Raw genomic sequence first — 17,526 nt, forward strand, 5'->3', positions numbered from 1 at the left:
CTCTGAACAGGCGTGTATGAAACAATTGATGAATGTGGAGGAAGAAAGATAAGTGTGTCAGGATCGAAACAAATGGAATTCCATAGTCTCTGCTTACTCCAGTGGGAAATAGGCGTGAGTTATGTATGTATGTTATCCTCTAGCGACTCCATCCTTAGACTTCCGATATCAATGTAATCCACAGCACTCAGGAATAATAAAACTTTATATTGGAGTTAAAATTTTCAAAATCGGTTAAATATTTCCAGAAAAGTACCAAAAAATCTCTGCGTGTCTTTGTATTCTTTACGCATTGCATTTCGGTGAGTGTGTGTGAGGAGCTCGGTGGCGCAGCGGTAAACGCGCTCGGTCGGCGATTGTTGAAGTTAAGCAACTTTCGCAAAGGCCGGTCATAGGATGGGTGACCAAAAAAAAAAGTTTTCATCTCGAGCTCCTCCGTGCTTCGGAAGGCACGTTAAGCCGTTGGTCCCGGCTGCATTAGCAGTCGTTAATAACTATTAATCCGCACTGGGCCCGCGTGATGGTTTAAGGCCCGATCTCCCTATCCATCCATAGAGAAGGCCCGTGCCCCAGCAGTGGGGACGTTAATAGGCTGATGATGATGAGTGTGCTCAGGATTTGCACGAACTGATTCCACTTGAACCTTTCCGCCATCGAGGAGGGGTTCCATCCATATGTGGTCGAGATTCCCCTTCGAACTGCTAGATTCGCTTCCTTCTTCATCACGCCAACTGCTAAAGAATGGAATTCGCTTTCTGCGTCATTGTTCCCCGATACATATAATTTGGGGATTTTCAAGGCAAGAGTGAATCTAAATATATAAAAGAAGAAACTGACTGACTGACATATCAACGCACAGCCTAAACGGCTAAACGTAGGCACTTGAAATTTGGAAGGGACGTAGCTTAGGTACCGTAGAGGTGCACTAAGAACGGGAATTAGCGGGAAAATCCTTTTGTATGAAAAATCTCGCTTAAGTTAGACGCTTGAAATTTGGCATGCAGGTACCTTAGTTAACTTAAAGCTTAGTTGCAACAGGATATTGAAAAATTCCCACGGAAACGGGAGTTAGCGAGAAGAAACATTTATATGAAAAAATCGAAAGCGCGTAAGATAGATGTTTTCAATCTAGCATGCATGCATACCTTAGTAAATATAAAGTTTAGTTATGGCTGTATTTTGAAAAATGGGAGTTAGCGGGAAAAAAAATTGTATGAAAAAATCTAAACTGCATAAGTTAGATGCTTGAAATTTGATATGCACTCCCACACACACAAAGATTTCTCTTTTATAACACGCCACGCGGACGAAGTCGCGGGCAAAAGCTAGTAGGCACTATTTGAGTTTGTGTGCACCACCTTAGACCACATCGGTGCTTTAGACCAGGCTGGATCGCGCTCGAACGCACTCAAATCGTTGAATTTAAAAAAAAGATTACTTCCTATAAAAAAACTTACAAACTTTACCTCTTTATTTTATTATTTTATATACGAGATTCTTTAGATTGTTTTTTCTTTTTATTTTTGGGATTTAAACGAAGCTGGGGTGGAGTGGATATTTGACACAGTTATTAGGGGATTGTTAATATCAAAAGAACGAATTAATAAGTCCAGATTTCACGGTAAAATAAATTTTAATAAAAATATCAATAAATTATAATTACATTACCAATATCTTTCTTTCTTTCCCAATATCCCCACAATAAACAAATGAGGTTCGACGCTTTGAAGTGGCTATTAGTTTTGGAAAACAATTAAAAAATGGCGCGCCTGGCCGGGACGGCGGTAATTTATAAGGAGGACTTTTTAAGGTTTTCCTTAAATTAGGACGACGTAAAAAAATGAGTGAGATTAGTGCGTGAAAATTAAGGGGTGTCTGTCTGAATTATCCAGCTATTTATGTGTGCAATTCTTACCCACTTGAGCATGCTATCCCGTCCTCCTCACCGCATGGTAAAACTTAACATGGTTAAACAAAGCATCAAGCATGTATCCCAAAGGGGTAGGCATACATTTATAGTAGGTACTTAATTTTATTGTTTATTGCATACATTACAGCTAACATAATTCTTATTTATAATACATAAACAGCATATATATATACGTCCCAATGTTAGGCACATGGAACAGGGCGCGTAATAGCCGGGACCAACGGCTTAACATGCCCTCCAAAGCACGAAATCATCTTACTTCCGCGCAACGTCCACGCGACGTCGATGCCGCGGCGACGCGACCGACGCCAGCGCTGGCCGGCTGCCGAACGCCGAACTTGCGCGGCGCTGGCGTCGCGTTAAGAGATCCCCCACACTAGCGTCTGTCGAGCACGACGATAACGCGTGAAAGCGCTTCTAAGCGCTTTTTTGGAAAACCACAGTCCGATTGTGACTGTTTTTTTCCTAGAGGTATATTAGGTATGCGATGTTGCAGATACCCGTTTGCAAGTTTGAATTGTATAACGCATATTAGGTTATTGTAAGTTATATCGGTGTGTGTGTGTGACGTGATGTGCTCACGCTGCGTACCTACACTCAACTAATTGTTTATTTTGGATAATAACACTTCTTTGTACGTCTCGCCAGTGATGATGGCTAGTCCCACGTTCAAATGGCCCTCCATTTTGGTGGACAGTAAATTGTATTAGACTTAAGGTTGTTTTTTTATTTAATAAAAAAAAATTGATTTTCTTCCGATTTCTTTCAATCTGGGTTGACACAAATTTTTACTTACTTCAGTAAGTAAGTACTAGCTTGTCCATTGCGAGTTTTTTTAATAAAAATGATCTATCTTCTTCTTCTATCGTGTGGGTTGTGGGTGGTGGGTGTGGTTGGCTTTCTCTATACAGCGACGATGTTGTGATCACCTCCTAAATAGTACGAAATTTTCCCCTTTTAATTAAGTAAATCTTGATTTGTTACATGCCTCAGCCTTTCTCGACTTCCCTAATAGCCCATTAGGCAAACGTTTCCCGTTTAATTTTGATTTATTTCTATTAATTTTAATTTGATCTACCTTGACGTGTATTAAGAAAGATGGCCACCAGTCTAAGGCGTATACAAACATTGCTTTGGCTGCTCAATAATAACCCTGACACCAGAGTTGATGAGATCGATTCACCTCGCAACCTACACGATAGAAGAGAAGAAGAATATTGCGAGGCATGTACCCGGTGCCCAGTTGGGCGCGAGACTCGGCTCAGGCCGATCCTATTGAGCCAATAGCGATAAACGCTGTATGAGGGGTCGACATTGAGGTTGTCTCTATGGCTAGAGTAATCAGTACAGCTAAGGAATATTCGAAAGCCGCGAGAGACTTGGGATGCCACGCTCACAAACGCATTGTTATCGTCTAAGTAAGCATTAATCTTATAATAAGCTTTTTTACATAAATTAATTCAAAAAGCTGAATTGAATTTACTTAAGCCGGAATTTTGGATAGCCATTTTATTTGTGTTCCTTGTATTGTGGGTATCATCGACTATCAAAACAATTGACAATCATATCTGCAGACGTGGTAACAAGGGGAAGCATTTTATGTCCGTATGGGTGCCTTGTGGAAAGGTCTTATCACAAGGACGTATTTTACTATAAGGATTTGTCCCGCATGATATGACTTTGGGCGGGACTGGGGATTTGTCCCAAATCTACAGGTGGTTTACAATGAAAATGGGAGAGTGAATAGAGTAATCCATTCATGATGTATGGTGATAAAAGCATTGTGGTGTAAGTTTAGAGTGATAGGAAATTAAACATAAACTGTATTGCACACAAAACCACATCTAGGATAGGAAATCATCTATTTTTTCTTCTTTGCGAGTCGGTGGCGATCGATGCTATACAGGGTTTTAGTGACATCGTAACGAAAACTTTGAGGGATGATTCCCACCATGATTCCGAGTTGATATCAAGTGGAATTTTCCGTCGCAAAAGTATGAACTGAAAATAATTAAAAAAACTAAAAATAATCATGAATTTTGCGACGGAAAATTCCACGTATCAACCCAGAATCATGCTCTGAACCGTATCGCCGTTTATAATGGTCGAGCCAACTGTGCTAGTGAAAACTGCACTTATGATATATGTATAATAATACATTGGTGCAATCCGGTACCGAAGTTCTAACCGGTGCCACACCCCGGCCACTTCATAAAAACAACCTCGTTTTACACAGACACTACACATTGACATTATCGTACACGTGCATCTGTGTGTGTGATTTCTGGCGCCATACGATTCAAGTGTAAATTATGTTCTCGGGGGGGTGAGGTAAACCTAGCTCAGACGCTGGTGGGGAGTGGAAAGTTGCCGTTCTATACGTAGTATTATTCCTTATTTTATGCCGGTGCTCCACGTTTGATAAGCAAGCCGGTACAACAAACAATCAAATAAAAAATCAAAAAAAACTTTTAAGCAAATATTTACTTGTGTTAGTTGCCCCGCTCTTCTATGTGATTCATTGGTATTGGTAATAAAGTAAACATAAAGAAGTACTTACAAAAAAAATGAACAATAAAGAAAGACGGGGACATTGTCGAAATCTTGTGAGACTGTCCTTTGTTTGGTAAGGACTTTTCAGGCTTGAATCACCTGATTGTCCGAAAAAGTAAGTTGATTCCGTGCTTCGGAGGGCACGTTAAGCCGTTGGTCCCGGCTATTAGCCGTAAAAACACCTCCACCAACCCGCAGTGGAGCAGCGTGGTGGAGTATGCTCCATACCCTCTCCGGTTGATTGAGAGGAGGCCTGTGCCCAGCAGTGGGACGTATATAGGCTATTTATGTTATGTTATGTTTATGTTATGTTAAAGAAAAATAAGAAAATAATAAAAATAAAAATAAAAACAACAATGCACAAATGGACTAAAACTTCACCCCAATTCTAGCCCAATTCACAGTTCCCTTCCACATTTTCCATTCAAATGAACACATTGCAGGCTTTATAGCTCATAAACTCATCAGATAGGCAACAGGTCCGAGTTTTACTGCCAAAGGTTGTGATCTAACTAATTCCTGACGTTTACGTTCCGTTCCACGTGCTTGTCATTGCTAACGATCCGTTTCGTTTCTGACGAAGAATTTTAATTTAAATGCAAGATACAACATAGTCGATGTGGTCCTGTGGCATACCAGCTTGCTTGACTAAAACCAATAAATTTTTAATTTATCAAAAGAGCAGTTTTCACTAATACAGTTGGCTGGTTGGTTGACGGCGATACGGCTCACCACTTATCACGTTAGTCTAACAAAAAGCTCGGTGACGTGTTAGTACTTAGTTCACCTTGCTATGGATGTGACTCGCCTCTTCCGTCCTACATTGCCGTACCGATGGCTCCCATCTCCGCCTCTACAACCGTTGAGGTCTTCACCCGTATCTTTGGGCAAGGGTTCTACGTTATACTCCGGCCTACTGAAGTAAGAGGCGTCCTCCGCGACATTGCCGCAGTGGAGGGCAGAGAAGATGACTCTGTCCCCCCTGAGACCGGGTTAATGGTCTTGTATGAAACCGAAACCAAAGGCACCGAAAACATTATTAAGTATACAAATTACAATTACAAATAAATGTCCGATTCTGCCGAATAAAACCGCTGAAAATTACAAATACAATCTGAAACACGTTAAATTTATGTCCATAAACGTTGATGGGTGTAATATCCATAAAATTTTACGACACGAACGGTGTCAACAGGATAGCACTAGGCGAGTTTTTCGACTTTACTCAAGTTTGTTTTTCATATTTTTGTATGAAAATTTTTGGTTGTATTAACTACTTTAGTACTTTAGGGAAACTTAGAGTACTTTAGGAAGGCAAGAAGAAAACCACTGCCCTATTTTTCCCTAAAAAGTAGCATATAGAACGCTACACCGACTAGAGCGTGGCTCTTAAATTAGTAATGATAAAGTACTTTACAACAGTAATACGAGAAATAAGCGATACGGAAATTAGACTCATTACTTACAGGTTGATACGCCATTTGTTATTTAGTTAACTTTTTTAAAGCTTAACATAAACAACCTACGTACGTACACTGCTGGGCACAGGCCTCCAGAACCGAAAAAATCCACTTAATATTACTCAGAATCATGGTCTGAATCATCCCCCTCAATATTCGGTACGATGTCACTAACACCTTGTTTGTATATTTCTAGTGAACTATTGTATTGGGATAGTCCTGTAAAGATAGTTCTAGAACATTGATAAATAAATAAAATAAATACTTCTTTCTCTTGCTGCAGTAGCAGCGGCATTGCATAAATAGACAGACAACATCCTTACTATCAACAGGTTTATATTAGGTAAGTGCGAGAAACAAACATCAAAGTTAAGCACTTGACACTTAAACTAAAATAGTTAAGTAACTGATAGGGCCACTGTAGTGCCAGTAAAGATAGCACGAGATTTTATGAAAAGCGCTTTCGAATATGTTTTATATCCTCGTAAGCCACATGCAACACATGGGTTCGATTCCCGATGGGGACATTATCGAAATCACTTTGTGAGACTGTCCTTTGTTTGGTAACGACATTTCAGGCTTGAATCACCTGATTGTTCGAAAAAGTAAGATGATTCCGTGCTTAGAGGCAAGATGATTGGACACTTACTTAATATGTTTATTAAAAACATCATAGAAGGGAAGCTACAAGGAAAGAGAAGAAGGGGAAGACCAAGAAGAGCTTACATGGAACAGGTTAAAGAGAAGGCGAACGTCTTGTCTTATAAGGAAGTGAAGGAATTGGTCTTTGATAGACAAGAATGGAGAATGCTACATCGACGAGAGCGTGGCTCTTAAATTAGTGATGAATGAGGTGGTGTTATATTTTACCCTTATAGATTCGTCATGTCTGTCCGTCCGTCCGTATGTCACAGCCACTTTTCTCCAAAACTATAATAGCTATACTGTTGAAACTTGATAAATATGTGTATTCTGTGAACCGCATTAAGATTTTTATGCAATGATAGAAAAAAAAAACAATAAATTTTGGGGGTCCCCATACATAGAACTGAAACTCAAAAAAAAAATGTTTCATCAAACCCATACGTGTGGGGTATTTATGGATAGGTCTTCCAAAATGGTATTGAGGTTTCTAATATCATTTTTTTCTAAACTGAATAGTTTGCGCGAGAGACACTTCCAAAGTGGTAACATGTGTCCCCCCCCCTGTAGCTTCTAAAATAAGAGGAGGATAAAACTAAAAAAATATATATGGTGTAGATTAGCATGCAAACTACCAACGAAAATTGGTTTGAACCAGATCTAGCAAGTAGTTTTTTTAATACATCATAAATCGTAAACCGTAATTTACTTTTATATTGTTACTTGCTGTTACGAAACCCTTCATGGGCGAGTCCGACTCGCACTTGGCCGCTTTTTTGTTTTATGAAAATAAACGGAGTCAATATAATTAAAATATATTTTTTATATTCTATATCCCACATGTATCTGACTATTTCTGCAGTCAGTACATCTCTAGTTGGGCTAGACAGCAGGTGATACGTTGCCAACATGCACCGGACATTGCGATACACTACACAGTGAGTGTCGACTGCTATCTAGCTACTGTTTACACATACTTATATTGGTGAGCGTCAGGACCGCCTATATATTATGTATAGTATAGAGTATTTATTATATTCACTTTAATTTTACTTCTGGTATTTATATTTTGTTGCATCATCCTGCATTACGTGCCTTCCGAAGCATGGAGGAGCTCGAGATGAAAACTTTTTTTTTTGTGGTCACCCATCCTATGACCGGCCTTTGCGAAAGTTGCTTAACTTCAACAATCGCAGACCGAGCGCGTTTACCGCTGCGCCACCGAGCTCCTCAAATTGTCCTTATTTAATACATACTTGTTTAAGTATATAACAATAAACTTTAATAAACATTTGAAAAGGAAGATGAAAGGTGTGCGTGTGTGTGAGTGTGAGTGTGAGAGAATATGAATAGGATATTCGCGACTTTATAATAATCGGTTAGAGTAATATATTTCTGAAATCTAGGTCCTCTTGCTTCACAATTTCACCGCCGTCATCGTAACAACAACGGTACGTTAACGTGGTCGCTTTGTACAATGCAGTTAGCAATGCAAGCTGGAAATATCGATTCAACAAAACACCATTCAAGGTGTCAAATGCGCTGACAGCTGCCGAATAAACGAACACACAGCTATGAACGAAAGGTCGGCAATTTGAGAATAAAGGGTGTTAGTGACATCGTAACGAATACTGGGGGGATGGTTTAGACCATGATTCTGAGTTGATATCAAGTGGAATTTTCCGTCAAAACATTCACGTTTTTTTGTGCTTTTTGAAATTATTTTCAACTCCATACTTTTGCGGCGGAAAATTCCCTTGATATAACTCTGATTAATGAGCTGGATCATCCTTCTCAGTATTCGTTACGATGTCACTTACAGGTAGCCATCCAAGTACGTATGATTGTTAGTGACACCGTAACGAATACTGAGGGAGATGATCCAGCTCATTAATCTGAGTTAATATCAAGTGGAATTTCCTATCAGAAACTTCATGAAAATTTTAGTGTGTTTTTTAATTATTTTCAGTTCCATATCCTCCTAAGGCCCGGATTTCCAGACACAATAGTTAAACAATGGGATTAGTACTACTAGTAGAGCCGTGGGCCTTAGGAGGATATGGAAAATTCCACTTGATATCAACTCAGATAGTCTGAATCATCCCTCAAAGTTTTAGTAACGATGTCTCTATCACCCCGTATATGAATTAAATAAACAACACTAAAACAATTACAAATGTGACAGGAGAAGTACAATCGGCGGCCTTATTGCTAAATAGCATTTTCTTCCAGGCAACCTTAGGGTGAATGAACTTGCTACATACGAGTATTGGAGTCGGGGGCGATATTCATATTTGTAACCAGTTACTTAGAATCCATTTTACCCTATCCCATATACCTACGCCAATGCAGCAGCGTATAGTGGAGTATTGGGTAAACAGACGCTCAGCGAGATCCTGGCTGGAGCCTTCAATAAACACTTCACGGAACTGAACTACGTACTCTGGACGAGGGAGAAAGTACCGAATGTGTGTTGATGTACAAAAGGGCTGTGTACATAAATATGTTGTGTACAGTACAGGGGGTGTAGTCGTTACATGAGCCATGTCAGGGGCCTTTGGCGGCTCAATGACACCAGGGTTGATACGGTTAGTAATCCATTGCACAACCCACACGATAGAATAAGACAGGGGGTGTACGTCACTGGTGTTAGATATAAATAATAAACACATGCTTGACTTTTGAGAAATGGACTGTATTATTTAAATTAACAAAAAATGAAAAAAGCATCACCCCATCGCCATGATGTTAGAAGGAATGAAGATTAAAATGCGGTGTTGCCATAATATAAAACAAATTTTAGTGTGTACTATGCAGGGGATTTAAAATGGCCACAATATTGCAATTTGACATTTGCGCATAGTAAAGAATATTGCTTTCTTTGATGAATCAGAAATCAGAATCATTTATTCAAAGTAATTATCATGGATAAAATTGTTGAAGGTCAATGTAACATTTTTGAATTTACGTCATTTCGCAAGGTGTTATGGCTGAGGAGAAGAAATGACAAGAAACTGCAACAGCAACACATCTTTTAAAAACCAATGAGGATATACATTACAAGTTATTTAATAACTAGAGGAACACATTCAATCAATACCAGACATTTTTATCATTTAGGTAGTCATTAATCTTATAATAAGCTTTTTTACATAAAGTAAGCTTCACATGAGCTTTAAATTTATTTTCTGACAAATTTAAAATATTATCTGGTATTTTATTGTAAAAACGTACCGAATTGCTATGATGTAGCCATTTTAACCCCCCACATCTCGCTAAATTGGCATTACAAATTAAAAGGATCTGGATCATAGAATGAAGAACTAGAACAATCTGCAAGTAACAAACGGTGCATATCTATTTCTGCTTCGCAACTTAAGCACAGCTGGCAAGGAGGAGGTGTACTAAACAGCTCTGCCTAAGCCTCATGTTGTTGTATTCGTTATTCGCCACGCGCAAGCTGCCGGGTCTGCATGACAACCGCGCCGCGCGCGGCACGATTATAATCAAGCTTGGACCAATAAACGATACGAATGCTATCTACGTAGATGGACGTCAAATGGCTATTGGTCGAATCGCTCAATATAATTCGCGCCGGTTGTCATGCAACCCCGGCTGGTTCTCGTAAGTGAATAGTTCAAATAAAAAAAAAACAAAATTCATTTATTCGTGCGCGTACATGTTAAACAATGGGTACCTGATATTATAACCCTTCTTTTGTTTCCCCGCAGTTGGGTAAAAAGGACTGTGACCCTTCAAACGCTACCTAATTGACCTCCTTTGCCAAACCCGTCAGACGATTTCAACCCGTTTTGGTCCCTTCCAAATTTCCAATATAATCTATGATATTAAAATAGTTATTCGCGTCATTCCCTTTTTGCGACAAGTTGGGAACAATCCCAATCAGATTGGAATTTGAAGGAATTAATACGAGTGCTCCGGGGAAGTGGAGAATCTGTGACCAGGGACAAAGTAGGGCGTTGACTCTGAGGTCCTGAACTAACCCTGAGGTTCTACATTCAAATGTAAAAAAAAAACATCTTACAAGTTCAGTAAATCACTTTGTGATCCCTAGTTTGGTTAGGATATTACTGATCACCTGATTGTCTAAAAAAGTAAGATGATCCGTGCTTTAAAGGCACGTTAAGCCGTTGGTCCCGGTTACTACTTACTGATGTATGTTAGTAGTCGTTACATGCGCCATGTCAGGGGCCTTTGGCGGCTCAATAGTAACCCTGACACCAGGGTTGATGGGGATTTTTCTATGTGTTTCGGACTTTGGAAAACTTCCTTTTAAAGTGATATACATTATGATACATAATTATTTATGTAGCCTTAATTATAAAGCAACAATTCTTGAGTCGATTTTAGTCCCCCACTGTATTGTATCACATTTTTCGCCAGGACAAACATGGCCGTAGAAAAAGAACCCCGGGACAGAATCTAATAGATTTTTTTCAGAATCATAGGGAAAGCAGCTTTCATTACATGCAAGTCTCATCAGTGGAGGTTCTTGGACCAGTTTCGTCCATTTTCGTTTTTTAAATGTAATCAGGGTCTAAAATTATTTTTAGCGGGGCCTCATATCCACCATCCTACATCCCTGGCGGAAATTGGACATCATGACGATGTGTCGAAGTTAGACATTCGAGTTTGGGTGTCGGATCTTGTGAATTGGGATGTAATGCCCGTAATTTCAGATAGGTCTTGTTCACACATTTGTACAATTGCTTCTAAGTTTGGGAATAGTAGGAGCGGTTAGAACGTTAGGCTCACAATCTGGAGGTCTGGGTTCGATTCCCGATGGGGATATTGTCGAAATCACGTTGTCAGACTGTCCTTTGTTTGGTAATGACTTTTCAGGCATGAATCACCTGAGTGTCTGAAAAAGTAAGATGATTCCGTACTTCGGAGGGCACGTTAAGCCGTTGCTCCCGGCTATTAGCTGTAAAAACACCTCCATCAACACGAAGTGGAACAGATTCCATTCAGAATTCGACATGCATAGGGCTCAAAACCTGGAAACCACGTGAGATTCGTTCGGTTGTAGGTAATGTAACCATGAATGATGTCTTATTGTTGAAATGTTCTGTGCAATATTGTATATTTGACTTATTCATTCATTTATGGTAGGCAATTATGCAATTTATAAGTGACCTTCCAACTCGCGAAGGGAAAACCAGCCCAATACAGGTTAGGTCACATACCTCTGAAAATGCTTTTTAGGGACTATGGGTTTCCTCACGATGTTTCTCTTAACCGATGAGCATGTGATGATAATCATTTATGATTGATTTGGTTTAGGCCTGTGCTGGATTCGAACCTACGACCTTAGCGATACAAAATATTTTCTCACCAAAGTTTTGCGTAAGAAGAGTAGAACTTACCTGGAAAAGACAAACATAGGTATTAAAATAAAGATAAAACTGTGCCATATTATATAAGGGCTCAATAAGCTTCGCTTTTTTGTGTTTAGACATGGCCGTATAGAAAAGAAGACCCTAAAAACCTAAATCCAAATACACAAAAGCGACATTCAATTTCTTGCAAGATCTCTTAAAGCAAGATGGCATGTGTGAACATAAAGCTAAGTACACACTCTCGTCACGTGCGCACTCACTTACCCGTAACAATGTGGTGCTTGTGCTCGCAGCCTTATGTTCTGTGAGAGGTAGCGATTGCAAAACAAACACGGAGTTTTTGGGGTAAGACATGAGGAAGAAAGAAAAATACACCTTTTTTTGTTACGTTTGCGGTGGAATATTTCGAAGTCATATTATAAATCATGAAATAGTTGATAGAGGCAAAAACACAACATAAATCAAAGAACATAAGCTTGCAAGAGAAGGGTGCATGAAATAAGAGGTGTAAGGACTTAAACAGGAAAAAAACACATTTTAATAATTAAAACTTTCATAAAAATAATTACAGTACACCTTAGGTGGGTATACTAAAGTTTTCTATACGAAGGACGTAATATACGATCCTGGCGACCCGATTACTCTAGCCATAGAGGCGACCAATCATCTCGCGACACCAAACACTTCAGGACCCCGATACCGACCCCGCTGGCTGGTCGACGATTTCCCTCAATGAGCGCTTATCGCGATCGATCCGCTAGGGTCGATTAATTCTTTCAAATATTTTTCCTCTCAGACGACGCCCTGAGCCGAGGTTCGCGCCCAACTGGGCACCTCAGGCCTATTGTCTTAAATGTTGTACCGGGTGAGAGCCTTCAGCGCTCCCCATTTGTCCGGCCAAGTAGTTAATGCCATCCGCAGCAAATCTACGATAAATCACGCCAAAAAAGAAACTAGCGTTTTCTATAATAAATGAATAAAATTCATGTAATAGAGCGTTTAACAAAAATATTTTTAAATAATAACTTGCTCAAAAATCAAGGACAATAAACCACAAACCCCAACTATTTTCAAAAGCGGCCGGAACCCAAAATATTTTGTCAACTAGCCAAAATTTTTGCGGACTGTACCGTCCTGAACAAACATAAACAGAGGGTAGGCTAAAGTTTGAGATATCTTGTTGCTGTTCCATCTTCCGGGTCCGGTGATAGTCGACCGAAAGTCGTCTGATAGTCGGCCGATAATCGCTAATGTCGCTGCTATTGGAATACTTCTGAACTACCTATTGTTTGAAATAAAGGATCCTTTTGTTGGAAAATATTGTTTCCTTGCTCCAAATTCTTCGAAGAGAACCTAAATATTATAACGACTAGAAGTTATATATTTCTACTAATGTTTTTCAAAATACAGTCGCCATTTTTTTATGATATATTCTACTTGACCGGAGAAATGAAGCGCTGAGGCTCTCACACAGTAAACGGAGAGCGTGTTCGAGCAAGTAGTTAATACCATTTGCAGCAAATCTACAATAAACTGCTTAGATAAATAAAAAATGACCCTCTGACAAACTAAATGGGGAGCGCTGAAGCTCTCACACAGTATATGGTGGGCGCTGACGCTCTCACACAGTAAACGGAGAGCGCTGGGGCTTTCACACAGTAAGTAGTGTGCGCTGGGGCTTTCACACAGTAAGTAGTGTGCGCTGGGGCTTTGACACAGTAAGTAGTGTGCGCTGGGGCTTTCACACAGTAAGTACTGTGCGCTGGGGCTTTCACACAGTAAGTAGTGTGCGCTGGGGCTTTCACACAGTAAGTAGTATGCGCTGAGGCTTTCACACAGTTAACGAGAGCACTGAGGCTCTAAAAAGTAAACGAAGATGCTCTCACACAGTAAATGACCTTTACACAAATTCTGCCACATTCCCGAATAAGCTGTACGATGCATTTCTATTAAAGCTCATGAAAATTTCCTCACAGCAGTACTAACTAACAAGAAATTCGCTTAAGATTTATTATGTTACCTACTATAATCCCGGAACAAATATCCATGAAATAGTCTAATCTAGTTCAAAGCTGTGAACATCTACATGTCTCTACGTGAGACCAAATGGGCCACAGGGGGCAGCTTAGCGCTAACAACCCCCACTCGACAGTTTAGTGGGCAAACTCCGGAAAATTAATTTTGCCAGAAATTCAAATTTCCTCACCGAATACACAGTGTGATAGGTCGTGGAGCTACGAAAGATGGGCAATAGAATTCATTTGATATAAATGCGAAAGTAAGTCTGGCTATCATGTTTCCTGCTAAACCGCTGGACCGATTTGAATGAGGAATAGACTCAGACCGTAGAATAAGGAATAATAATATTATGTATAGAACGGCAACTCTGCGCTCCCCGCCAGAGTTTGAGCTAGGTTTACCTCACTCCCTCTCGAACATAGTTTAGACTTGAATAGTACGGCGTCAGACGTCACACACACAGATGCGCGTGTACGATAATGTCAATGTGTAGTGTCTGTGTAAAACGAGGTTGTTTGTATGAAGTGTCCGGGGTGTGGCGCCGGTTAGAACTCCGGTACCGGACTTGCTTGTATTATTCATTATTAATTTATCTTAAGTGCAGTTTTCACTAGCAAAGTTGGCTTGACCATTATAGACGGGAATACGGCTTATCACGCTGGTCTAACAGAAAGCTTGCTGATGTGTGGCTACTTAGTTCCTTCTTGCGATGGACGTACTTCTGACCCATTGGAGTAAAGTCGTGAGTTTAAGTTATGTTACTTTGTGTGTGTAAAACGAGGTTGTTTGTATGAAGTGTCCGAGGTGTGCTCAAGCTCAGCATCACGCGGGCGAAGTCACGAATGAAAAACTACATCTTTATCTGTTTATATATGTAACAAACGGATTCCATAGTCTCTATTTAACTCGGTCGGAAATAGGTGTAAGTTTATGTTTTAGTTTATATGAATTTAAGAATTTGACTGTTAGTTGGATTCTTTAATTCACTAGAAGCGTTTTGATTTAGTTACATGCTATAATGTGAAGTGTGAAGATATAGGGATAAAAAAAGCGACTTTGTTTTATACTATGTAGTGATTTTTTGGAGGAGCTCGGTGGCGCAGCGGTAAACGCGCTCGGTCTGCGATTGTTGAAGTTAAGCAACTTTCGCAAAGGCCGGTCATAGGATGGGTGACCACAAAAAAAAATTCATCTCGAGCTCCTCCGCGCTTCGGAAGGCACGTTAAGCCGTTGGTCCCGACTGCATTAGCAGTCGTTAATAACCATCAATCCGCACTGGGCCCGCGTGATGGTTTAAGGCCCGATCTCCCTATCCATCCATAGAGAAGGCCCGTGCCCCAGCAGTGGGGACGTTAATGGGCTAATGATGAGTGGTTTTTGACCCAGTCAAATACCCAATACTTCGTAGCTCGTGGGTAGGTCAGCGGATCGGAAAGGAGGTGCGGTCACACTCGTTACATGCTCGCTGCGCCCACCTGCTCATGCGCCATACAGACTTTGAACACGTATTATTTTACAAGTGCTAGAAAAATACAGTAATTTTCGAAAAAGTTTATCCGGTTTCGAGTATCGGTGCACAAATACACAAATCTTATAAACCGCCGTTATTTTTACAGTAGTGTTGTATAGTCTGAAAAATAAATAGGGCAACACTGTGCCGCCAATTAATAAATAGATATAAATATAGATAGAATACTGTCTTGTACGTTTTCCCGCTTTTTGAATAAATAAACAACTCTAATGTATTTTGGTTGTATTAATTAATTACACCAGATATAACAGGTAGGTTTACCTCTACCCTTGAAATTATAACCGACAGTGCTCTTAAGGTACTCACGAGGCTTCTTTTTCTCTCGTGTGGGTTGTAAGGTGAATTACCAACCTCATCAACCCTGGTGTCAGGGTTATTACTGAGCCGCCAAAGGCCCCTGACATGGCTCATGTAACAACTACCTACTTACATCAGTTAGTAATAACCGGGACCAACGGCTTAACGAGCTTTCCGAAGCACGGTTCATCATACTTTCGGACAATCAGGTGATCAGCTTGTAATGTCCTAACCAAACTAGGGATAACAAAGTATTTTTTGTGATATTTCCCCACCGGGATTCGAACCCGGTAACTCCGGATCGTGAGCCCCACGCTCAACCACTGGACCACTGAGGCCGTTAAAATAATGTGGGTTGTGAGGTGGATGACCACCCTCAGCAACCCTGGTGTCAGGATTATTATTGGCCAAAGACGCTTAACGTCTGAAACTACATTAAAAACCGTAATCTCAGTCCTAGATTCATTTAATGTCCTTTTTCTAGGCAATGAAAACCAAAACTTTCTCAGTTCTAGATAGTATAACCAACTTTTGCCTTATCAAAGCATAACTCACATGCAAGTTAACGAAAACTCAATTCCCAGCGGTTTGCTTTATCTAACACCCATCTACTTTAGGTAAGTTTGTCTATCAGCGCAGCGGATATGTTCTAGGAATTTTGTAATTACTTAATTGGTCTTCTTCTATCATGTGGGTTGTGAGGTGGAGTACCTCATCAAACCTGGTGTCAGGGTTACTATTGAGCCGCCAAAGGCCCCTGACATGGCTCATGTAACGACTACTTACTTACATCAGTAAGTAGTAACCAGGACCAACGGCTTAACGTGCCTTCCGAAGCACAGATCATCTTACTTTCGGAAAATTTCTGAACATTTTAGTGTCTTTTTAAATATTTTCAGTTCCATACTTTTGCGACGGAAATTTTCTCTTGATATCAGCTCAGAATCATGGCCTGAATCATTCCTAAAAGTTTTCGTTACGATGTCACTAACACCCGGTGTAGTCGGATTTAAAATATCACGCAGACCTGCAAAACTTTTCAAGCGGTTTTACTGCGGGATCAAACGCAACCCTCAAACCTCCCAGCCAAATGATGAAACGATCTCAAGTTCGCCTATCTAGACGTGTGGAGTGTTAAGTAATTAGACCGACTGTAGGCGGGCTAGGCAGTCTAGGCGGCCAACACTTGGCACTGAGCCAACAGATTTGTACCAAGCCGAACTTCCTTAACCAAACACCGATTTTATGTTGGTTGGAGGAGCTCGGTGGCGCAGCGGTAAACGCGCTCGGTCTGCGATTGTTGAAGTTAAGCAACTTTCGCAAAGGCCGGTCATAGGATGGGTGACCACAAAAAAAAAGTTTTCATCTCGAGCTCCTCCGTGCTTCGGAAGGCGCGTTAAGCCGTTGCTCCCGGCTGCATTAGCAGTCGTTAATAACCACCAATCCGCACTGGGCCCGCGTGGTGGTTTAAGGCCCGATCTCCCTATCCATCCATAGAGAAGGCCCGTGCCCCAGCAGTGGGGACGTTAATGGGCTGGTGATGATGATGTAATAGTCAGTGCTCTTGACGACTTCCGTGGTCCAGTGACGGAGCGTTGTGCTCACGATCCGGAGGTCCCGGGTTCGAATCTCGGTGGGGACATATCACAAAAATAACTATGTGATGTGTGTTTATTTAGGACATTACAGGCTGATCACCTGATTGTCCAAAAAGTAAGATGATCCGTGCTTCGG

The 17,526-nt window shown here is 40.6% G+C and overlaps 1 protein-coding gene across 2 annotated transcripts in view; it reads right to left on the minus strand.

Moving 5' to 3' along the window:
- Window positions 1-17,526, minus strand: part of LOC126371433 (uncharacterized) — a 335,692-nt gene that overhangs the window by 165,698 nt on the left and 152,468 nt on the right. The gene's annotated exons all lie outside the window — the stretch shown is intronic.

Source organism: Pectinophora gossypiella, chromosome 12, assembly GCF_024362695.1.
Source record: "Pectinophora gossypiella chromosome 12, ilPecGoss1.1, whole genome shotgun sequence".
In the NCBI taxonomy this organism is placed as follows: Eukaryota; Metazoa; Arthropoda; class Insecta; order Lepidoptera; family Gelechiidae; genus Pectinophora; species Pectinophora gossypiella.